Source organism: Lepus europaeus, unplaced genomic scaffold (assembly GCF_033115175.1).
Source record: "Lepus europaeus isolate LE1 unplaced genomic scaffold, mLepTim1.pri SCAFFOLD_28, whole genome shotgun sequence".
Classification (NCBI taxonomy): Eukaryota; Metazoa; Chordata; class Mammalia; order Lagomorpha; family Leporidae; genus Lepus; species Lepus europaeus.
Genome location: NW_026909158.1, coordinates 6,919,419 through 6,945,038, shown reverse-complemented (window position 1 = coordinate 6,945,038; position 25,620 = coordinate 6,919,419).

Below are 25,620 nucleotides of genomic sequence, written 5' to 3'. Positions count from 1 at the left end.
ACACATTCGTATTTTCTAGGGAGAAAGCTAGAGGAACTGCGGCAAACAAACATGATATTTCTGTTTGTATCGATGACATTTTATGCACTTGCCTAACGAAAAGACTTTGGTATTCTCCAAAACCATTTCTCTGTGATTTTCTCGGTGCATAGCATACGAATTCCACACCACGTTGTCCGGATATCACTGGATGAAACTGGAAATATCCAGTTTTGTTTTTGCAAACTCAATCCCAGATATTGCTACAGCCTCTGTGTATGTGTATTCCTGATATTATCGATGGACTTTATTGTTTTGAATGTTTTTTTTAATCAGGGAACATTTTATTTTGAGCTTGGATATAGTAATTGGTTCCACATGGAGACACCAGCTCTACACATTCGTATTTTCTAGGGAGAAAGCTAGAGGAACGGCGGCAAACAAACATGATATTTCTGTTTGTATAGATGACATTTTATGCACTTGCCTAACCAAAAGACATTGCTTTTCTCCAAAACCGTTTTTACTGTGATTTTCTCGGTCCATTGCATAGGAATTCCATACCACGTTATCCGGATATGGCTGGATGCAACCAGAAATATCCGGTTGTGTTTTGGCTAACACACTGTGAAATATTGTGAAAGATTCTGTGTGTGTATTCACGATATTATGAATGGATTTTATTGTTGTGAACGTTTTTCTCAGGGATCATTTAATTTTGTAACATAGAATCACTAATTGGTTCATCATGGGGACACCAGCTCTACACATTCCCATTTTCTAGGGAGAAAGCTAGAGGAACTGCGGCAAACAAACATGATATTTCTGTTTGTATAGATGACATTTTATGCACTTGCCTAACAAAGAGACTTTGCTTTTCTCCTAAACCATTTTTCTGTGATTTTCTCGATACACTGCATACGAACTCCACACCAGTTTGTCCGGATATGACTGGATGAAACCGGAATATCCACTTTGTTTTGGCTAACTCAATTCCAGATATTGCTACACCCTCTGTGTTTGTGTATTCCTGAGATTATCCACGGACTTGATTGTTTTGGATGTTTTTTATCAGAAAACATTTTATTTTGAGCTTGGATACAGTAATTGTTTCCACATGGAGACACCAGCTCTACACATTCGTATTTTCTAGGGAGAAAGCTAGAGGAACTGCGGCAAACAAACTTGATATTTCTGTTTGTATAGATGACATTTTATGCACTTCCCTAACAAAAAGACTTTGGTATTCTCTAAAAACATTTTTACTGTGATTGTCTCGATCCATTGCATACGAATTCCACAGCAGTTTGTCCGGATATGACTGGATGAAACCGGAAATATCCGGTTTTGTTTTGGCTAACTCAATCCCAGATATTGCTACAGCCTCTGTGTATGTGTATTCCTGATATTAACCACCGAGTTTATTGTTTTGAATGTTTTTTATCAGGGAACATGTAATTTTGTGCTTGGAAACACTAATTGGTTCCACATGGAGAAACCAGCTCTATACATCCGTATTTTCTTGGGATAAAGCTAGAGGAACTGCGGCAAACAAACATGATATTTCTGGTTGTATAGATGACATTTTATGCACTTGCCTAATGAAAAAACTTTGCTTTTCTCCAAAATCATTTGTACGGTGATTTTCTCGGTCCATTGCATGCGTATTCCACAGCAGTTTACCGGATATGACAGGATGAAACCGGAAATTACCGGTTTTGTTTTGGCTAACTCAATCCGAAATATTGTGAAAGCCTCTGTGTTTGTGTTTTCTGGATATTATCGATGGACTTATTGTTTTCAATGTTTTTTATCGGGGAATATTTTATTTTGATCTTGGATACAGTAATTCGTTCCACATGGAGACACCAGCTCTACGTATTCGTATTTTCTAGGTAGAAGGCTAGAGGAACTGTGGCGAACAAACATGATATTTCTGTTTCTATAGATGGCATTTTATGCTGCTGCCTAATGAAGAGATATTGGATTACTCCAAAGCCATTTTTACTGTGAGTTTCTCGGTCTATTGTCTAAGAATTCCACAACAGTTTCTGTGAATATCACTGGATGAAACCGGAAATATCCGGTTTTGTTTTGGCTAACTCAATCCCAGATATTGCTACAGCCTCTGTGTTTGTGTATTCCTGATATTAACCACGGACTTTATTGTTTTGAATGTTTTTTTATCAGGGAACATTTAATTTTGTACCGTTGAAACACTAATTGGTTCCACATGGAGACACCAGCTCTACACATTCGTATTTTCTAGGGAGAAAGCCAGAGGAACTGCGACAAACAAACATGATATTTCTGTTTGTATATATGACATTTGATGCACTTGCCTAACGAAAAGACTGCTTTTCTCCAAAACCATTTTTACTTGGTTTTCTCAGTCCATTGCATACGAATTACACAGCAGGTTGTCCGGATATGACTGGATGAAACCAGAAATATCTGGTTGTGTTTTGGCTAACGATATCCGAAATATTGTGAAAGCCTCTGTGTTTGTGTTTTCAGGATATTATCGATGGACTTTCCTGTTTTGAATATTTTTATCAGGGAACATTTAATTTTGTACCGTAGAAACACTAAGTGGTTTATCATCGGGACACCAGCTCTACACATTCGTATTTTCTAGGGAGATTGCTAGAGGAACTGCGGCAAACAAACATGATATTTCTGTTTGTGTAGATGACATTTTATGCACTTGCCTAACAAAAAGACTTTGGTACTCTCCAAAACCATTTTTACTGTGATTTTCTCGGTCCATTGCATACGAATTCCACTCCAGTTTGTCCGAATATGACTGGATGAAAACAGAAATATCGGTTGTTGTTTTGGCTAACTCAATCCGAAATATTGTGAAAGCCTCTGTGTTTGTGTTTTCTGGATATTATCAACGGACTTTAGTTTTTTGAATGTTTTTTATCGGGGAACATTTTATTTTGAGCTTGCATACAGTAATTGGTTCCACATGTAGACACTGGCCCTACGTATTCGTATTTTCTAGGTAGAAAGCTAGAGGATCTGTGGCAAACAAACATCATATTTCTGTTTGTATAGATGAGATTTTATGCAGTTGCCTAATGAAAAGACATTGGTTTTCTCCAAAGCAATTTTTACTGTGAATATCTCAGTGCATTGCATACGAATTGCACACCACTTTACTGGATATGACGGGATGAAGCCGGAAATATCCGGTTTTGTTTTGGCTAACTCAATCCCAGATATTGCTACAGCCACTGTGTTTGTGTATTCCTGATATTATCCACGGACCTTATTGTTTTGAATGTTTTTTATCAGGGAACATTTAATTTTGTACCGTTGAAACACTAATTGGTTCATCATGGGGACACCAGCTCTACACATTCGTATTTTCTAGGGAGAAAGCTAGAGGAACTGCGGCAAACAAACATGATATTTCTGTTTCTATAGATGACATTTAATGAAGTTGCCTAATGAAAAGACATTGGTGTTCTCCAAAGCCATTTTAACTGTGAATATCTCAGTGCATTTCATACGAATTGCACACCACTTTACTGGATATGACGGGATGAAACCGGAAATATCCGGTATTATTTTGGCTAACTCAATCCCAAATATTGCTACAGTCTATGTGTTTGTGTTTTCTGGATATCATCAACGGACTTTATGTTTTTGAATGTTTTTTATTGGGGAACATTTTATTTTGAGCTTGGATACAGTAATTGGTTCCACATGGAGACACCAGCTCTACACATTCGTATTTTCTACAGAGAAAGCTAGAGGAACCGCGGCAAACAAACTTGATATTTCTGTTTGTATAGATGACATTTTTTTGCACTTGCCTAACGAAAAGACTTTGCTTTTCTCCAAACCCATTTTTACTGAGATTTTCTCATTCCATTGCATAGGAATTCCACACCAGCTTGTGCGGATATGACTGGATGAAACCGGAAATATCCAGTTTTGTTTTGGCTAACACAATCCCAGATTTTGCTACAGCCTCTGTGTTTGTGTATTCCTGATATTATCAATGGACTTTATTGTTTTGAATGTTTTTATCAGGGAACATTTAATTTTGTTCTTGGAATCACTAATTGGTTCCACATGGAGACACCAGTTCTACACATTCGTATTTTCTAGGTAGAAAGCTAGAGGAACTGCGGCAAACAAACATGATATTTCTGTTTGTATTGATGACATTTTATGCACTTGCCTAACGAAAAGACTTTGGTATTCTCCAAAACCATTTCTCTGTGATTTTCTCGGTGCATAGCATACGAATTCCACACCACGTTGTCCGGATATCACTGGATGAAACTGGAAATATCCAGTTTTGTTTTTGCAAACTCAATCCCAGATATTGCTACAGCCTCTGTGTATGTGTATTCCTGATATTATCGATGGACTTTATTGTTTTGAATGTTTTTTTTAATCAGGGAACATTTTATTTTGAGCTTGGATATAGTAATTGGTTCCACATGGAGACACCAGCTCTACACATTCGTATTTTCTAGGGAGAAAGCTAGAGGAACGGCGGCAAACAAACATGATATTTCTGTTTGTATAGATGACATTTTATGCACTTGCCTAACCAAAAGACATTGTTTTTCTCCAAAACCGTTTTTACTGTGATTTTCTCGGTCCATTGCATAGGAATTCCATACCACGTTATCCGGATATGACTGGATGCAACCAGAAATATCCGGTTGTGTTTTGGCTAACACACTGTGAAATATTGTGAAAGATTCTGTGTGTGTATTCACGATATTATGAATGGATTTTATTGTTGTGAACGTTTTTCTCAGGGATCATTTAATTTTGTAACATAGAATCACTAATTGGTTCATCATGGGGACACCAGCTCTACACATTCCCATTTTCTAGGGAGAAAGCTAGAGGAACTGCGGCAAACAAACATGATATTTCTGTTTGTATAGATGACATTTTATGCACTTGCCTAACAAAGAGACTTTGCTTTTCTCCTAAACCATTTTTCTGTGATTTTCTCGATACACTGCATACGAACTCCACACCAGTTTGTCCGGATATGACTGGATGAAACCGGAATATCCACTTTGTTTTGGCTAACTCAATTCCAGATATTGCTACACCCTCTGTGTTTGTGTATTCCTGAGATTATCCACGGACTTGATTGTTTTGGATGTTTTTTATCAGAAAACATTTTATTTTGAGCTTGGATACAGTAATTGTTTCCACATGGAGACACCAGCTCTACACATTCGTATTTTCTAGGGAGAAAGCTAGAGGAACTGCGGCAAACAAACTTGATATTTCTGTTTGTATAGATGACATTTTATGCACTTCCCTAACAAAAAGACTTTGGTATTCTCTAAAAACATTTTTACTGTGATTGTCTCGATCCATTGCATACGAATTCCACAGCAGTTTGTCCGGATATGACTGGATGAAACCGGAAATATCCGGTTTTGTTTTGGCTAACTCAATCCCAGATATTGCTACAGCCTCTGTGTATGTGTATTCCTGATATTAACCACCGAGTTTATTGTTTTGAATGTTTTTTATCAGGGAACATGTAATTTTGTGCTTGGAAACACTAATTGGTTCCACATGGAGAAACCAGCTCTATACATCCGTATTTTCTTGGGATAAAGCTAGAGGAACTGCGGCAAACAAACATGATATTTCTGGTTGTATAGATGACATTTTATGCACTTGCCTAATGAAAAAACTTTGCTTTTCTCCAAAATCATTTGTACGGTGATTTTCTCGGTCCATTGCATGCGTATTCCACAGCAGTTTACCGGATATGACAGGATGAAACCGGAAATTACCGGTTTTGTTTTGGCTAACTCAATCCGAAATATTGTGAAAGCCTCTGTGTTTGTGTTTTCTGGATATTATCGATGGACTTATTGTTTTCAATGTTTTTTATCGGGGAATATTTTATTTTGATCTTGGATACAGTAATTCGTTCCACATGGAGACACCAGCTCTACGTATTCGTATTTTCTAGGTAGAAGGCTAGAGGAACTGTGGCGAACAAACATGATATTTCTGTTTCTATAGATGGCATTTTATGCTGCTGCCTAATGAAGAGATATTGGATTACTCCAAAGCCATTTTTACTGTGAGTTTCTCGGTCTATTGTCTAAGAATTCCACAACAGTTTCTGTGAATATCACTGGATGAAACCGGAAATATCCGGTTTTGTTTTGGCTAACTCAATCCCAGATATTGCTACAGCCTCTGTGTTTGTGTATTCCTGATATTAACCACGGACTTTATTGTTTTGAATGTTTTTTTATCAGGGAACATTTAATTTTGTACCGTTGAAACACTAATTGGTTCCACATGGAGACACCAGCTCTACACATTCGTATTTTCTAGGGAGAAAGCCAGAGGAACTGCGACAAACAAACATGATATTTCTGTTTGTATATATGACATTTGATGCACTTGCCTAACGAAAAGACTGCTTTTCTCCAAAACCATTTTTACTTGGTTTTCTCAGTCCATTGCATACGAATTACACAGCAGGTTGTCCGGATATGACTGGATGAAACCAGAAATATCTGGTTGTGTTTTGGCTAACGATATCCGAAATATTGTGAAAGCCTCTGTGTTTGTGTTTTCAGGATATTATCGATGGACTTTCCTGTTTTGAATATTTTTATCAGGGAACATTTAATTTTGTACCGTAGAAACACTAAGTGGTTTATCATCGGGACACCAGCTCTACACATTCGTATTTTCTAGGGAGATTGCTAGAGGAACTGCGGCAAACAAACATGATATTTCTGTTTGTGTAGATGACATTTTATGCACTTGCCTAACAAAAAGACTTTGGTACTCTCCAAAACCATTTTTACTGTGATTTTCTCGGTCCATTGCATACGAATTCCACTCCAGTTTGTCCGAATATGACTGGATGAAAACAGAAATATCGGTTGTTGTTTTGGCTAACTCAATCCGAAATATTGTGAAAGCCTCTGTGTTTGTGTTTTCTGGATATTATCAACGGACTTTAGTTTTTTGAATGTTTTTTATCGGGGAACATTTTATTTTGAGCTTGCATACAGTAATTGGTTCCACATGTAGACACTGGCCCTACGTATTCGTATTTTCTAGGTAGAAAGCTAGAGGATCTGTGGCAAACAAACATCATATTTCTGTTTGTATAGATGAGATTTTATGCAGTTGCCTAATGAAAAGACATTGGTTTTCTCCAAAGCAATTTTTACTGTGAATATCTCAGTGCATTGCATACGAATTGCACACCACTTTACTGGATATGACGGGATGAAGCCGGAAATATCCGGTTTTGTTTTGGCTAACTCAATCCCAGATATTGCTACAGCCACTGTGTTTGTGTATTCCTGATATTATCCACGGACCTTATTGTTTTGAATGTTTTTTATCAGGGAACATTTAATTTTGTACCGTTGAAACACTAATTGGTTCATCATGGGGACACCAGCTCTACACATTCGTATTTTCTAGGGAGAAAGCTAGAGGAACTGCGGCAAACAAACATGATATTTCTGTTTCTATAGATGACATTTAATGAAGTTGCCTAATGAAAAGACATTGGTGTTCTCCAAAGCCATTTTAACTGTGAATATCTCAGTGCATTGCATACGAATTGCACACCACTTTACTGGATATGACTGGATGAAACCGGAATATCCACTTTGTTTTGGCTAACTCAATTCCAGATATTGCTACACCCTCTGTGTTTGTGTATTCCTGAGATTATCCACGGACTTGATTGTTTTGGATGTTTTTTATCAGAAAACATTTTATTTTGAGCTTGGATACAGTAATTGTTTCCACATGGAGACACCAGCTCTACACATTCGTATTTTCTAGGGAGAAAGCTAGAGGAACTGCGGCAAACAAACTTGATATTTCTGTTTGTATAGATGACATTTTATGCACTTCCCTAACAAAAAGACTTTGGTATTCTCTAAAAACATTTTTACTGTGATTGTCTCGATCCATTGCATACGAATTCCACAGCAGTTTGTCCGGATATGACTGGATGAAACCGGAAATATCCGGTTTTGTTTTGGCTAACTCAATCCCAGATATTGCTACAGCCTCTGTGTATGTGTATTCCTGATATTAACCACCGAGTTTATTGTTTTGAATGTTTTTTATCAGGGAACATGTAATTTTGTGCTTGGAAACACTAATTGGTTCCACATGGAGAAACCAGCTCTATACATCCGTATTTTCTTGGGATAAAGCTAGAGGAACTGCGGCAAACAAACATGATATTTCTGGTTGTATAGATGACATTTTATGCACTTGCCTAATGAAAAAACTTTGCTTTTCTCCAAAATCATTTGTACGGTGATTTTCTCGGTCCATTGCATGCGTATTCCACAGCAGTTTACCGGATATGACAGGATGAAACCGGAAATTACCGGTTTTGTTTTGGCTAACTCAATCCGAAATATTGTGAAAGCCTCTGTGTTTGTGTTTTCTGGATATTATCGATGGACTTATTGTTTTCAATGTTTTTTATCGGGGAATATTTTATTTTGATCTTGGATACAGTAATTCGTTCCACATGGAGACACCAGCTCTACGTATTCGTATTTTCTAGGTAGAAGGCTAGAGGAACTGTGGCGAACAAACATGATATTTCTGTTTCTATAGATGGCATTTTATGCTGCTGCCTAATGAAGAGATATTGGATTACTCCAAAGCCATTTTTACTGTGAGTTTCTCGGTCTATTGTCTAAGAATTCCACAACAGTTTCTGTGAATATCACTGGATGAAACCGGAAATATCCGGTTTTGTTTTGGCTAACTCAATCCCAGATATTGCTACAGCCTCTGTGTTTGTGTATTCCTGATATTAACCACGGACTTTATTGTTTTGAATGTTTTTTTATCAGGGAACATTTAATTTTGTACCGTTGAAACACTAATTGGTTCCACATGGAGACACCAGCTCTACACATTCGTATTTTCTAGGGAGAAAGCCAGAGGAACTGCGACAAACAAACATGATATTTCTGTTTGTATATATGACATTTGATGCACTTGCCTAACGAAAAGACTGCTTTTCTCCAAAACCATTTTTACTTGGTTTTCTCAGTCCATTGCATACGAATTACACAGCAGGTTGTCCGGATATGACTGGATGAAACCAGAAATATCTGGTTGTGTTTTGGCTAACGATATCCGAAATATTGTGAAAGCCTCTGTGTTTGTGTTTTCAGGATATTATCGATGGACTTTCCTGTTTTGAATATTTTTATCAGGGAACATTTAATTTTGTACCGTAGAAACACTAAGTGGTTTATCATCGGGACACCAGCTCTACACATTCGTATTTTCTAGGGAGATTGCTAGAGGAACTGCGGCAAACAAACATGATATTTCTGTTTGTGTAGATGACATTTTATGCACTTGCCTAACAAAAAGACTTTGGTACTCTCCAAAACCATTTTTACTGTGATTTTCTCGGTCCATTGCATACGAATTCCACTCCAGTTTGTCCGAATATGACTGGATGAAAACAGAAATATCGGTTGTTGTTTTGGCTAACTCAATCCGAAATATTGTGAAAGCCTCTGTGTTTGTGTTTTCTGGATATTATCAACGGACTTTAGTTTTTTGAATGTTTTTTATCGGGGAACATTTTATTTTGAGCTTGCATACAGTAATTGGTTCCACATGTAGACACTGGCCCTACGTATTCGTATTTTCTAGGTAGAAAGCTAGAGGATCTGTGGCAAACAAACATCATATTTCTGTTTGTATAGATGAGATTTTATGCAGTTGCCTAATGAAAAGACATTGGTTTTCTCCAAAGCAATTTTTACTGTGAATATCTCAGTGCATTGCATACGAATTGCACACCACTTTACTGGATATGACGGGATGAAGCCGGAAATATCCGGTTTTGTTTTGGCTAACTCAATCCCAGATATTGCTACAGCCACTGTGTTTGTGTATTCCTGATATTATCCACGGACCTTATTGTTTTGAATGTTTTTTATCAGGGAACATTTAATTTTGTACCGTTGAAACACTAATTGGTTCATCATGGGGACACCAGCTCTACACATTCGTATTTTCTAGGGAGAAAGCTAGAGGAACTGCGGCAAACAAACATGATATTTCTGTTTCTATAGATGACATTTAATGAAGTTGCCTAATGAAAAGACATTGGTGTTCTCCAAAGCCATTTTAACTGTGAATATCTCAGTGCATTTCATACGAATTGCACACCACTTTACTGGATATGACGGGATGAAACCGGAAATATCCGGTATTATTTTGGCTAACTCAATCCCAAATATTGCTACAGTCTATGTGTTTGTGTTTTCTGGATATCATCAATGGACTTTATGTTTTTGAATGTTTTTTATTGGGGAACATTTTATTTTGAGCTTGGATACAGTAATTGGTTCCACATGGAGACACCAGCTCTACACATTCGTATTTTCTACAGAGAAAGCTAGAGGAACCGCGGCAAACAAACTTGATATTTCTGTTTGTATAGATGACATTTTTTTGCACTTGCCTAACGAAAAGACTTTGCTTTTCTCCAAACCCATTTTTACTGAGATTTTCTCATTCCATTGCATAGGAATTCCACACCAGCTTGTGCGGATATGACTGGATGAAACCGGAAATATCCAGTTTTGTTTTGGCTAACACAATCCCAGATTTTGCTACAGCCTCTGTGTTTGTGTATTCCTGATATTATCAATGGACTTTATTGTTTTGAATGTTTTTATCAGGGAACATTTAATTTTGTTCTTGGAATCACTAATTGGTTCCACATGGAGACACCAGTTCTACACATTCGTATTTTCTAGGTAGAAAGCTAGAGGAACTGCGGCAAACAAACATGATATTTCTGTTTGTATTGATGACATTTTATGCACTTGCCTAACGAAAAGACTTTGGTATTCTCCAAAACCATTTCTCTGTGATTTTCTCGGTGCATAGCATACGAATTCCACACCACGTTGTCCGGATATCACTGGATGAAACTGGAAATATCCAGTTTTGTTTTTGCAAACTCAATCCCAGATATTGCTACAGCCTCTGTGTATGTGTATTCCTGATATTATCGATGGACTTTATTGTTTTGAATGTTTTTTTTTTAATCAGGGAACATTTTATTTTGAGCTTGGATATAGTAATTGGTTCCACATGGAGACACCAGCTCTACACATTCGTATTTTCTAGGGAGAAAGCTAGAGGAACGGCGGCAAACAAACATGATATTTCTGTTTGTATAGATGACATTTTATGCACTTGCCTAACCAAAAGACATTGTTTTTCTCCAAAACCGTTTTTACTGTGATTTTCTCGGTCCATTGCATAGGAATTCCATACCACGTTATCCGGATATGACTGGATGCAACCAGAAATATCCGGTTGTGTTTTGGCTAACACACTGTGAAATATTGTGAAAGATTCTGTGTGTGTATTCACGATATTATGAATGGATTTTATTGTTGTGAACGTTTTTCTCAGGGATCATTTAATTTTGTAACATAGAATCACTAATTGGTTCATCATGGGGACACCAGCTCTACACATTCCCATTTTCTAGGGAGAAAGCTAGAGGAACTGCGGCAAACAAACATGATATTTCTGTTTGTATAGATGACATTTTATGCACTTGCCTAACAAAGAGACTTTGCTTTTCTCCTAAACCATTTTTCTGTGATTTTCTCGATACACTGCATACGAACTCCACACCAGTTTGTCCGGATATGACTGGATGAAACCGGAATATCCACTTTGTTTTGGCTAACTCAATTCCAGATATTGCTACACCCTCTGTGTTTGTGTATTCCTGAGATTATCCACGGACTTGATTGTTTTGGATGTTTTTTATCAGAAAACATTTTATTTTGAGCTTGGATACAGTAATTGTTTCCACATGGAGACACCAGCTCTACACATTCGTATTTTCTAGGGAGAAAGCTAGAGGAACTGCGGCAAACAAACTTGATATTTCTGTTTGTATAGATGACATTTTATGCACTTCCCTAACAAAAAGACTTTGGTATTCTCTAAAAACATTTTTACTGTGATTGTCTCGATCCATTGCATACGAATTCCACAGCAGTTTGTCCGGATATGACTGGATGAAACCGGAAATATCCGGTTTTGTTTTGGCTAACTCAATCCCAGATATTGCTACAGCCTCTGTGTATGTGTATTCCTGATATTAACCACCGAGTTTATTGTTTTGAATGTTTTTTATCAGGGAACATGTAATTTTGTGCTTGGAAACACTAATTGGTTCCACATGGAGAAACCAGCTCTATACATCCGTATTTTCTTGGGATAAAGCTAGAGGAACTGCGGCAAACAAACATGATATTTCTGGTTGTATAGATGACATTTTATGCACTTGCCTAATGAAAAAACTTTGCTTTTCTCCAAAATCATTTGTACGGTGATTTTCTCGGTCCATTGCATGCGTATTCCACAGCAGTTTACCGGATATGACAGGATGAAACCGGAAATTACCGGTTTTGTTTTGGCTAACTCAATCCGAAATATTGTGAAAGCCTCTGTGTTTGTGTTTTCTGGATATTATCGATGGACTTATTGTTTTCAATGTTTTTTATCGGGGAATATTTTATTTTGATCTTGGATACAGTAATTCGTTCCACATGGAGACACCAGCTCTACGTATTCGTATTTTCTAGGTAGAAGGCTAGAGGAACTGTGGCGAACAAACATGATATTTCTGTTTCTATAGATGGCATTTTATGCTGCTGCCTAATGAAGAGATATTGGATTACTCCAAAGCCATTTTTACTGTGAGTTTCTCGGTCTATTGTCTAAGAATTCCACAACAGTTTCTGTGAATATCACTGGATGAAACCGGAAATATCCGGTTTTGTTTTGGCTAACTCAATCCCAGATATTGCTACAGCCTCTTAGTTTGTGTTTTTTGGATATTATCGATAGACTTTATTGTTTTGAATATTTTCATCAGGGAATATTTAATTTTGTACCGTTGAAACACTAACTGGTTCATTATGGGAAACCAGCTCTACAGAATCGTATTTTGAAGGGAGAAAGCTAGAGGAACTGCGGCAGACAAACATGCTATTTCTGTTTGTATGGATGACATTTTATGCACTTGCCTAGCGAAAAGACTTTGCTTTTCTCCAAAACCATTTTTACTGTGATTTAGTCAGTCCATTGCATATGAATTCTAAAGCACTTTGTCCAGATATGACTGGATGAAACCAGAAATATCCAGTTGCGTTTTGGCTAACTCAATCTGAAATATTGCTACCGCCTCTGTGGTTGTGTTTTCGAGATCTTATCGATGGACTTTATTGTTTTGTAAATTTTTATCAGGGAACATTTAATTTTGAACCATTGAAACACTAATTGGTTCATCATGTGAACACCAGCTCTAAACTTTCCTATTTTCTACGGAGAAAGCTAGAGGAACTGCGGCACACAAACATGATATTTCTGTTTGTATAGATGACATTTTATGCACTTGCCTAACAAAAAGACTTTGCTTTTCTCCAAAAGCCTTTGTACTTTGATTATCTCGGGCCATCGCATAAGAATTCCACACCACTTTGTCCGGATATGACTGGATGAAACCGGAAATATCCAGTTTTGTTTTGGCTAACTCAATCCCAGATATTGCTACAGCCTCTGTGTTTGTGTGTTCCTGATATTATCCACAGACTTTATTGTTGTGAATGTTTTTTATCAGGGAATTTTTAATTTTGTGCTGGGAAACACTAATTGCTTCATCATGGGAACACCAGCTCTACATATTCATATTTTCTAGGGAGAAAGCTAGAGGAACTGCGGCAAACAAACATGATATTTCCGTTGTTGTAGATGAAATTTTATGCACTTGCCTAGCGAAAAGACTTTGCTTTTCTCCAAAACCATTGGTACTGTGATTTTCTCGGTCCATTGCATACGAATTCCACCCCAGTTTGTCTGGATATGACTGGATAAAAGAGTAATATCCGGTTGTGTTTTGGCTAACTCAGTCCGAAATACTGTGAAAGCATCTGTGTTTGTGTTTTCAGGATCTTATCGATGGACTTTATTGTTTTGAATATTTTTATCAGGCAACATTTAATTTTGTATCCTTGAATCACTAATTGGTTCATCATGGGAACACCAGCTCTGCACATTCTTATTTTCTAGGGAGAAATCTAGAGGAACTGCGGGAAACAAACATGATATTTCTGTTTGTATACATGACATTTTTTGCACTTGCCTAACGAAAAGACTTTGCTTTTCTCCAAAACCATTTTTACTATGATTTTCTCGGCCCATTGCATACGAATTCCACACCGCTTTGTCCGGAAATGACTGGATGAAACCAGAAATATCCGGTTGTTTTTTGGCTAACTCAATCGGAAATATTGTGAAAGACTCTGTGTTTGTGTTCTCTGGATATTATCGATGTACTTTCTTGTTTTGAATGTTTTTATCAGGGAACATTACATTTTGTACCATTGAAACACTAATTGGTTCATCATGGGGACATCAGCTCTACACATTCGTATTTTCTAGGGAGAAAGCTAGATGAACTGCGGCAAACAAACATGATATTTCTGTACTTACCTAACGCAAATACATTGCATTTCTCCAAAACCATTTTTACTGTGATTTTCTCGGTGCATTGCATTCGAATTCTAAAACAGTTTGTCCGGATATTACTGGATGAAACAAGAAATATCTGGTTGTGTTTTGGCTAACTCAATCCTAAATATTGCCACAGCCTATGTGTTTGTGTTTTCTGGATATTATCGATGGACTTTATTGTTTTGAATATTTTTATCAGGGAACATTTGATTTTGTACCGTTGAAACACTAATTGGTTCATAATGGGAACACCAACTCTACACATTCGTATTTTCTAGGTAGAAAGCTAGAGGAACTGCGGCAAACAAACATGCTATTTCTGTTTGTATGGATGACATTTTATGCACTTGCCTGATGAAAAGACTTTGATTTACTCCAAAACCATTTTTACTGCTGTTTTCTCGGTCCATTGCATATGAATTCCAAAGGACTTTGTCCGGATATGACTGGATGAAACCAGAAATATCCAGTTTTGTTTTGGCTAACTCAATCCCAGATATTGCTACAGCCTCTTAGTTTGTGTTTTTTGGATATTATCGATAGACTTTATTGTTTTGAATATTTTCATCAGGGAATATTTAATTTTGTACCGTTGAAACACTAACTGGTTCATTATGGGAAACCAGCTCTACAGAATCGTATTTTCAAGGGAGAAAGCTAGAGGAACTGCGGCAGACAAACATGCTATTTCTGTTTGTATGGATGACATTTTATGCACTTGCCTGGTGAAAAGATGTTGCTTTTCTCCAAAACCATTTTTACTGTGATTTAGTCAGTCCATTGCATATGAATTCTAAAGCACTTTGTCCAGATATGACTGGATGAAACCAGAAATATCCAGTTGTGTTTTGGCTAACTCAATCCAAAATATTGCTACAGCCTCTGTGTTTGTGTTTTCCAGATCTTATCGATGGACTTTAAGTTTTGAATATTTTTATCAGGGAACATTTAATTTTGTACCGTTGAAACACTAATTGGTTCAGCATGTGAACACCAGCTCTAAACTTTCCTATTTTCTACGGAGAAGCTAGAGGAACTGCGGCAAACAAACATGATATTTCTGTTTGGATAGATGACATTTTATGCACTTGCCTAACGAAAAGCATTTGCTTTTCTCCAAAACCATTTTTACTCTGATTTTCTCAGTCCATTGCATACGAAATCCACACCAGTTTGTTCAGATATGACTGGTTGAAACCAGAAATATCCGGTTGTGTTTTTTCTAACTCATTTCGAAATATTGTGAAAGCCTCTGTGTTTGTGTTTTATGGATATTATAAATGGACTTATTGTTTTGAATCTTTCCATCAGGGAACATTTAATTTTGTACCGTAGAATCACTACTTGGTTCATCATGGGGACACCAGCTCCTCACATTCGTATTTTCTAGGGAGAAAGCTAGAGGAACTGCGGCAAACAAACATGATATTTCTGTTTGTATCGATGATATTTTATCTTCTTGCCTAATGAAAAGACTTTGCTCCTCCCCAAAACCATTTTTACTCTGATTTTCTCGGTGTGTTGCATACAAATTCCACACCAGTTTGTCCGGAAATGACTGGATAAAAGAGTAATATCCGGTTGTGTTTTGGCTAACTCAATCCCAGATATTGCTACAGCCTCTTTGTTTGTGTATTCCTGATATTATTCACAGACTTTATTGTTTTGAATGTTTTTTGTCAGGGAACATTTAATTTAGTACCAAAGAATCACTAATTGGTTCATTATGGGAACACCATCTCTACACATTCGTATTTTCCAGGGAGAAAGCTAGAGGAACTGTGGTAAACAAACGTGATATTTCTGTATGTATAGATGACATTTTATGCACTTGCCCAATGAAAAGACTTTGCTTTTCTCCAAAACCATGTTTACTGTGATTTTCTCAGTCCGTTGCATATGAATTCCACACAAGCTTACCGGATATGACTGGATGAAACAGGAAATATCCGGTTTTTTTTTGGCTAACTCAATCCCAGATATTGCTACAGCCTCTGTGTTTTTTTTTTTCTGGATATTATCAATGGACTTTATTGTTTTAATGTTTTTTTATCGGGGAACATTTTATTTTGAGCTTGGATACAGTAATTGGTTCCACAGGGAGACACCAGCGCTACATATTCGTATTTCTAGGGAGAAAGCTAGAGGAACTGCGGCAAACAAACATGATATTTCTCTTTCTATAGATGACATTTTATGCACTTGCCTAACTAAAGACTTTGCTTTTCTCCAAAATCATATTTACTGAGATTTTCTCGGTCCATTGCATACGAATTCCACACGACTTTGTCCAGATATGACTGGATGAAACCCGAAATATCTGGTTGGGTTTTGGCTAACTAAATCCCAGATATTGCTACAGCCTCTCTGTTTGTATGGTCCTGATATTATCCACGGAATTTATTGTTTTGAATGTTTTTGTTCAGGGACATTTAATTTTGTACTTGGAAACACTAACGGGTTCCACATGGAGACACCAGCTCTACACATTCTTATTTTCTAGGGAGAAAGCTAGAGGAACTGCGACAAAGAAACATGATATTTCTGTTTCTGTAGATGACATTTTATGCACTTGCCTAACGAAAAGACTTTGCTTTTCTCCAAATCCATTTTTACTGTGATTTTCTCAGTTCGTTGCCTACGAATTCCACACGAGTTTGTCCGGATATGACTGGATGAAACCCGAAATATCCAGTTTAATTTTGATTAACTAAATCCCAGATATTGCTACAGCCTCTCTGTTTGTATATTCCTGATATTATCCATGGAATTTATTGTTTTGAATGTTTTTTTTCAGGGAACATTTCATTTTGTTCTTGGAAACACTAACGAGTTCCACATGGAGGCACCAGCTCTACACATTCATATTTTCTAGGGAGAAAGCTAGAGGAACTGCGGCAAACAAACATGATATTTCTATTGGTATAGATGACATGTTATGCAGTTGCCTAACGAAAAGACTTTGCTTTTCTCCAAAACCATTTTTACTGTGCTTTTCTAGGTCCATTGCATATAAATTCCAAACCACTTTGTCCGGATATGACTGGATGAAACCAGAAATATCCGGTGGTGTTTTGGCTAACTCAAACCGAAATATTGCTACGGCCTCTGTGTTTGTGTTTTCTGGATATTATCGTGGGGCTTTATTGTTTTGAATGTTTTTATCAGGGAACATTTTATTTTGAGCTTGGATACAGTAATTGGTTCCACAGAGAGACAACAGCGCTACATATTCGTATTTTCTAGGGAGAAAGCTAGAGGAACTGTGGCAAACAAACATGATATTTCTGTTTGTATAGATGACATTTTATGCACTTGCCTAACTAAAGACTTTGCTTTTTTCCAAAAGCATTTTTACTGTGATTTTCTCGGTCCATTGCATACGAATACCACAACACTTTGTCCGGATATGACTGGATGAAATGAGAAATATCCGGTTGTGTTTTGGCTAACTCAATCCGAAATATTGTGAAAGCCTCAGTGTTTGTGATTTCTGGATATTATCCATTGGCTTTATTGTTTTGAATGTTTTTATCAGGGAACATTTTATTTTGTACCATAGAAACACTAATTGGTTCATCATGGGGACACCAGCTCCACACATTCCTATTTTCTAGGGAGAAAGCTAGAGGAACTGCAGCAAACACACATGATATTTCTGTTTGTATAGATGACATTTTATGCACTTTCCTAACGAAAAGACTTTGCTTTACTCCAAAACCTTTTTTAATGTGATTTTCTCACTCCATTGCATAGGAATTCCACACCAGTTTGTCCAGATATGACTGTATGAAACAGGAAATATCCGGTATTGTTTTGGCTAACTCAATCCCAGATATTGTTACAGCCTCTGTGTTTGTGTATTCCTGATATTATCCACAGACTTTATTGTTTTAAATATTTTTTATCCGGTAACATTTAATTTTGTGCTGCAAAACACTAATAGTTTCCACATGGAGACACCAGCTCTACACATTCGTATTTTCTACAGAGAAAGCTAGAGGAACTGCGACAAACAAACCTGATATTTCTGTTTGTATAGATAACATTTTATGTACTTTCCTAACGAAAAGACTTTGCTTTTCTCCAAAACCACTTTTACGGTGATTTTCTCGGTCCATTGCATACGAATTCCACACCACTTTGTCCAGACATGACTGGATGAAACCAGAAATATCCGGTTGTGTTTGGCTAACTCAATCCGAAATATTGTGAACTCCTCTGTGTTTGTGTTTTCTGGATATTATCGATGGACTTAGTGTTTTGAATGTTTTTATCAGGCAACATTTAATTTGTACCGTAGAAACACTAATTGGTTTATCATGTAGACACCAGCTCTGCACATTCGTATTTTCTAGGGAGAAAGCTAGAGGAATTGCGGCAAACAAACATGATATTTCTGTTTGTATAGATGACATTTTATGCACTTGCCTAACGAAAAGACTTTGCTTTTCTCCAAAACCATTTTTACTCTGATTTTCTCAGTCCATTGCATACGAAATCCACACCATTTTGTCCAGATATGACTGGTTGAAACCAGAAATATCCGGTTGTGTTTTTTCAAACTCAATGCGAAATATTGTGAAAGCCTCTGTGTTTGTGTTTTATGGATATTATCAATGGACTTATTGTTTTGAATCTTTTCATCAGGGAACATTTAATTTTGTACCGTAGAATCACTACTTGGTTCATCATGGGGACACCAGCTCCTCACATTCCTATTTTCTAGGGAGAAAGCTAGAGGAACTGCGGTAAACAAACTTGATATTTCTGTTTGTATCGATGATATTTTATCTTCTTCCCTAATGAAAAGACTTTGCTCTTCCCCAAAACCATTTTACTCTGATTTTCTCGGTCCATTGCATACGAATTCCACACCAGTTTGTCCTGAAATGACTGGATAAAAAGAGAAATATCCGGTTGTGTTTTGGCTAACTCAATCCTAGATATTGCTACAGCCTCTTTGTTTGAGTATTCCTGATATTATCCACAGACTTTATTTTTTTGAATGTTATCAGGGATCTTTTAATTTTGTACCAAAGAATCACTAATTGGTTCATTATGGGAACACCATCTCTACACATTCGTATTTTCTAGGGAAAAAGCTAGAGGAACTGTGGCAAACAAACATGATATTTCTGTATGTATAGATGACATTTTATGCACTTGCCCAACGAAAAGACTTTGCTTTTCTCCAAAACCATTTTTACTGTGATTTTCTCAGTCCATTGCATACAAATTCCACACAAGCTTACCGGATATGACTGGATGAAACCGGAAATATCCGGTTTTTTTTTTAGCTAACTCAATCCCAGATATTGCAACAGCCTCTGTGTTTTTTTTTCTGGATATTATCAATGGACTTTATTGTTTTGAATGTTTTTTATCGGGGAACATTTTATTTTGAGCTTTGATACAGTAACTGGTTCCACATGGAGAACCCAGCGGTACATATTTGTATTTTCTAGGGAAAAGCTAGAGGAACTGCGGCAAACAAACATGATATTTCTCTTTCTATAGATGACATTTTATGCACTTGCCTAACAAAAAGACTTTGGTTTTCTCCAAACCCATTTTTACTGTGATTTTCTCGGTCCATTGCATACGAATTCCACACGAGTATGTCCAGATATGACTGGATGAAACCCGAAATATCCGGTGGTGTTATGAAAAAGACACCCCATTTCAAGATTATGAACATGAGGAGATTGAAGAAATATAAGAAGCAGATCTGAAAAAATTGATAAGAACATTAAGAAGTTCTCAAAAACAAATTATTGAACTACAGAAATCCTTAATGGACAAGGTAGAACATCTCTCTCGTGAAAATGAAATATTAAGGAGGAATCAAAATGAAATGAAACATCTAGTGGAACAAGAAATGGTGATAATGATGAGAAATCATAATGAAATGCAGAATTCAATAGATCAAATGACAAACACATTAGAGAGTCTTAAAAACAGAATGGGCGAAGCAGAAGAGAGAATATCAGACTTAGAAGACAGAGAACAGGAAAGGAAACAATCAAATCAAAGAAAAGAATAAGAAATCAGAAATCTAAAAAATACTGTCAGGAATCTACAGGATACTCTTAAAAAACCCAACATTCGGGTTCTAGGAGTACCTGAAGGCATGGAGAGGGAGAAAGGATTAGAAGGCATTTTTAGTGAGATACTAGCAGAAAATTTCCCAGGTTTGGAGAAAGACAGAGACATCCTAATACAGGAAGCTCATAGAACCCCTAATAAACATGACCAAAAGAGATCCTCACCACGACATGTTGTAATCAAACTCACCACAGTGAAACATAAAGAAAAGATCCTAAAAGGTGCAAGAGAGAAATGCAGATTACTCTCAGAGGATCTCCAATTAGACTCACAGCTGACTTCTCTTCAGAAACCCTACAAGCTAGGAGAGAATGGCGAGACATAGCCCAGGTGCTAAGAGAGAAAAACTGCCAGCCCAGAATATTATATCCTGCAAAGCTCTCATTTATAAATGAAGGTGAAATAACGACCTTTCACAGCAAACAGAAGCTGAAAGAATTTGTCGCCACTCGCCCAGCCCTGCAAAAGATGTTTAAAGATGTGTTACATACAGAAACACAGAAACACAGTCACCAATATGAAAGAAGGTAAAGGTAAGAAACCTCACACCAAATGATCACAGGAATCTCAAACCATATATTAGACAGTATCTTTGGCTAATGGCAGGGCAAAGTTACTCCTTCTCAATAGTCACATTAAATGTTAATGGCTTGAACTGTCCAGTTAAAAGACACCGATTGGCTGATTGGGTTAAGGAACAAAACCCATCCTTTTGCTGCTTACAAGAAACCCATCTATCCAACAATGATCCATATAGGCTGAGAGTGAAAGGCTGGAAAAAGATATACCACGCCAACAGAAATGAAAAGAGAGCGGGCGTAGCCATCTTAATATCGGACAACATAAACTTTACCACAAAAACTGTTAGGAGAGACAAAGAGGGGCACTATTTAATGATTAAGGGATCCATTCAACAGGAAGATATAACGATTATCAATGTATATGCACCTAATTACAGGGCACCAGCTTATTTAAAAGACTTGTTAAGGGACTTAAAGGGAGACTTAGACCCCAATACAATAGTACTGGGGGACTTCAATACTCCACTCTCAGAGATAGACAGATCAACAGGACAGAAGATCAACAAGGAGACAGTAGATTTAAATGACACTATAGCCCAAATGGATCTAACAGATATCTACAGAACATTTCATCCTACATCTAAGGACTTTACATTCTTCTCAGCAGTACATGGAACCCTCTCTAGGATTGACCACATACTAGGCCATAAAGCAAGTCTCAGCAAATTCAAAAGAATTAGAATCATACCATGCAGCTTCTCAGACCACAAAGGAATGAAATTGGAAATTGGCAACTCAGGAATCCCTAGAGCACGTGCAAACACATGGAGATTGAACAACATGCTCCTGAATGAACAATGGGTCATAGAAGAAATTAAAAGAGAAATCAAAAATTTTCTGGAAGTAAATGAGGATAACAGCACAACATACCAAAACCTATGGGATACAACAAAAGCAGTGTTAAGAGGAAAGTTTATATCAATAGGTGCCTACATCAAGAAATTGGAAAGGCACCAAATAGATGAGCTTTCAAGTCATCTCAAGGATCTAGAAAATCTGCAGCAAACCAAACCCAAACCCAGTAGGAGAAGAGAAATAATTAAAATCAGAGAAGAAATCAACAGGATTGAATCCAAAAAAAATTACAAAAAATCAGCCAAACGAGGAGCTGGTTTTTTGAAAAAATAAACAAAATTGACGCCCCATTGGCCCAACTAACTAAAAAAAGAAGAGAAAAGACCCAAATCAATAGGATCAGAGATGAAATGGGAAACATAACAAAAGACGCCACAGAAATAAAAAGAATCATCAGAAATTACTACAAGGACTTGTATGCCAGCAAACAGGGAAATCTATCAGAAATGGACAGATTCTTGGACACATACAACCTCCCTAAATTGAGCCAGGAAGACATAGAAAACCTAAACAGACCAATAACTGACACAGAAATTGAAGCAGTAATAAAGGCCCTCCCAACAAAGAAAAGCCCAGGGCCAGATGGATTCACTGCTGAGTTCTACCAGACATTTAGAGAAGAACTAACTCCAATTCTTCTCAAATTATTCAGAGCAATCGAAAAAGAGGGAATCCTCCCAAATTCTTTCTATGAAGCCACCATCACCTTAATTCCTAAGCCAGAAAGAGACGCAACATTGAAAGAGAATTACAGACCAATATCCCTGATGAACATAGATGCAAAAATACTCAATAAAATTCTGGCCAATAGAATGCAACAACACATCAGAAAGATCATCCACCCAGACCAAGTGGGATTCATCCCCGGTATGCAGGGATGGTTCAACATTCGCAAAACAATCAACGTAATACTCTACATTAACAGACTGCAGAAGAAAAACCATATGATTCTCTCAATAGACGCAGAGAAAGCATTTGATAAAATACAACACCCTTTCATGATGAAAACTCTAAGCAAACTGGGTATGGAAGGAACATTCCTTAATACAATCAAAGCAATATATGAAAAACCCACGGCCAACATCCTATTGAATGGGGAAAAGTTGGAAGCATTTCCACTGAAATCTGGTACCAGACAGGGATGCCCTCTCTCACCACTGCTATTCAATATAGTTCTGGAAGTTTTGGCCAGAGCTATTAGGCAAGAAAAAGAAATTAAAGGGATACAAATCAGGAAGGACGAACTCAAACTATCCCTCTTTGCAGATGATATGATTCTTTATTTAGGGGACCCAAAGAACTCTACTAAGAGACTGCTGGAACTCATCGAAGAGTTTGGCAAACTAGCAGGATATAAAATCAATCCACAAAAATCAACAGCCTTTGTATACACAGGCAATGCCACGGCTGAGGAAGAACTTCTAAAATCAATGCCATTCACAATAGCTACAAAACAATCAAATACCTTGGAATAAACTTAACCAAAGACGTTAAAGATCTCTACGATGAAAACTACAAAACCTTACAGAAAGAAATAGAAGAGGATACCAAAAAATGGAGAAATCTTCCATGCTCATGGATTGGAATAATCAATATCATCAAAATGTCTATTCTCCCAAAAGCAATTTATACATTCAATGCAATACCCATCAAGATCCCCAAGACCTTCTTCTCAGATCTGGAAAAAATGATGCTGAAATTCATATGGAGACACAGAAGACCTCAAATAGCCAAAGCAATCCTGTACAACAAAAACAAAGTCGGAGGCATCACAATACCTGATTTTAGGACATACTACAGGGCAGTTGTTATCAAAACAGCATGGTACTGGTACAGAAACAGATGGATAGACCAATGGAACAGAATAGAAACACCAGAAATCAATCCAAACATCTACAGCCAACTTATATTTGACCAAAGATCCAAATCTAATCCCTGGAATAAGGACAGTGTATTCAATAAATGGTGCTGGGAAAATTGGATTTCCACGTGCAGAAGCTTGAAGCAAGACCCATACCTATCACCTTACACAAAAATTCACTCTACATGGATTAAAGACTTAAATCTATGACCCGAAACCATCAAATTATTAGAGAGCATTGGAGAAACCCTGCAAGATATAGGCACAGGCAAAGACTTCCTGGAAAATACTCCAACAGCACAGGCAGTCAAAACCAAAATTAACATTTGGGACTGCATCAAATTGAGAAGTTTCTGTACTTCAAAAGAAACAGTCAGGAAAGTGAAGAGGCAACCAACAGAATGGGAAAAAATATTCGCAAACTATACTACAGATAAAGGATTGATAACCAGAATCTACAAAGAAATCAAGAAAATCCACAACAACAAAACAAACAACCCACTTAAGAGATGGGCCAAGGACCTCAATAGACATTTTTCGAAAGAGGAAATCCAAATGGCCAACAGACACATGAAAAAATGTTCAAGATCACTAGCAATCAGAGAAATGCAAATCAAAACCACAATGAGGTTCCATCTCACCCCGGTGAGAATGGCTCACATCCAGAAATCTACCAACAACAGATGCTGGAGAGGATGTGGGGAAAAAGGGACACTAACTCACTGTTGGTGGGAATGCAAACTGGTTAAGCCACTATGGAAGTCTGTCTGGAGATTCCTCAGAAACCTGAACATAACCCTACCATACAACCCAGCCATCCCACTCCTTGGAATTTACCCAAAGGAAATTAATTTGGCAAATAAAAAAGCCATCTGCACATTAATGTTTATTGCATCTCAATTCACAATAGCTAAGGCATGGAACCAACCCAAATGCCCATCAACAGTAGACTGGATAAAGAAATTATGGGACATGTACTCCATAGAATACTATACAGCAGTAAGAAACAATGAAACCCAGTCATTTGCAACAAGATGGAGCAATCTGGAAAACATCATGCTGAGTGAATTAAGCCAGTCCCAAAGAGAAAAATATCATTTGTTTTCCCTGATCGGTGACAACTGAGCGCCAAAGGCTAAACCTGTTAAGTGAAATGGACACTATAAGCAACAATGAACTGATCAGCTCCTGTCCTGACTTTAGATGTACAATGTAATACTTTATCCTTTTTAGTATTTGTTGTTGTTGTTGTGGTTCTACTACTATTGGTTGAACTCAGTAATTAACACACAATTATTCTTAGGTGTTTAAATTTTAACTGAAAAGTGATCCCTGTTAAATCTAAGAGTGGAAAAAGAGAGGGAGGAGATGAAGAGCTATGGGTTATTTAACTATGTGCTTATTTTCAAAGACTTGAATAATCACCTTGTAACAATGATCAGATTTGGTCTATGTTATGTCATGATTTTAAGGAATCTTATTTCAACCAGATATTTTGGATTTTGATATTAGTCTATTATGCTATGTTATATGTGCATACATATTGTATGTCCACATGGGGAAATTTTATTAAGAGTTTTATTTTGAATGGCTATTAGATAAGATTGTCCATAAATTTAAGCTGCTAAAATCAATCAAAGA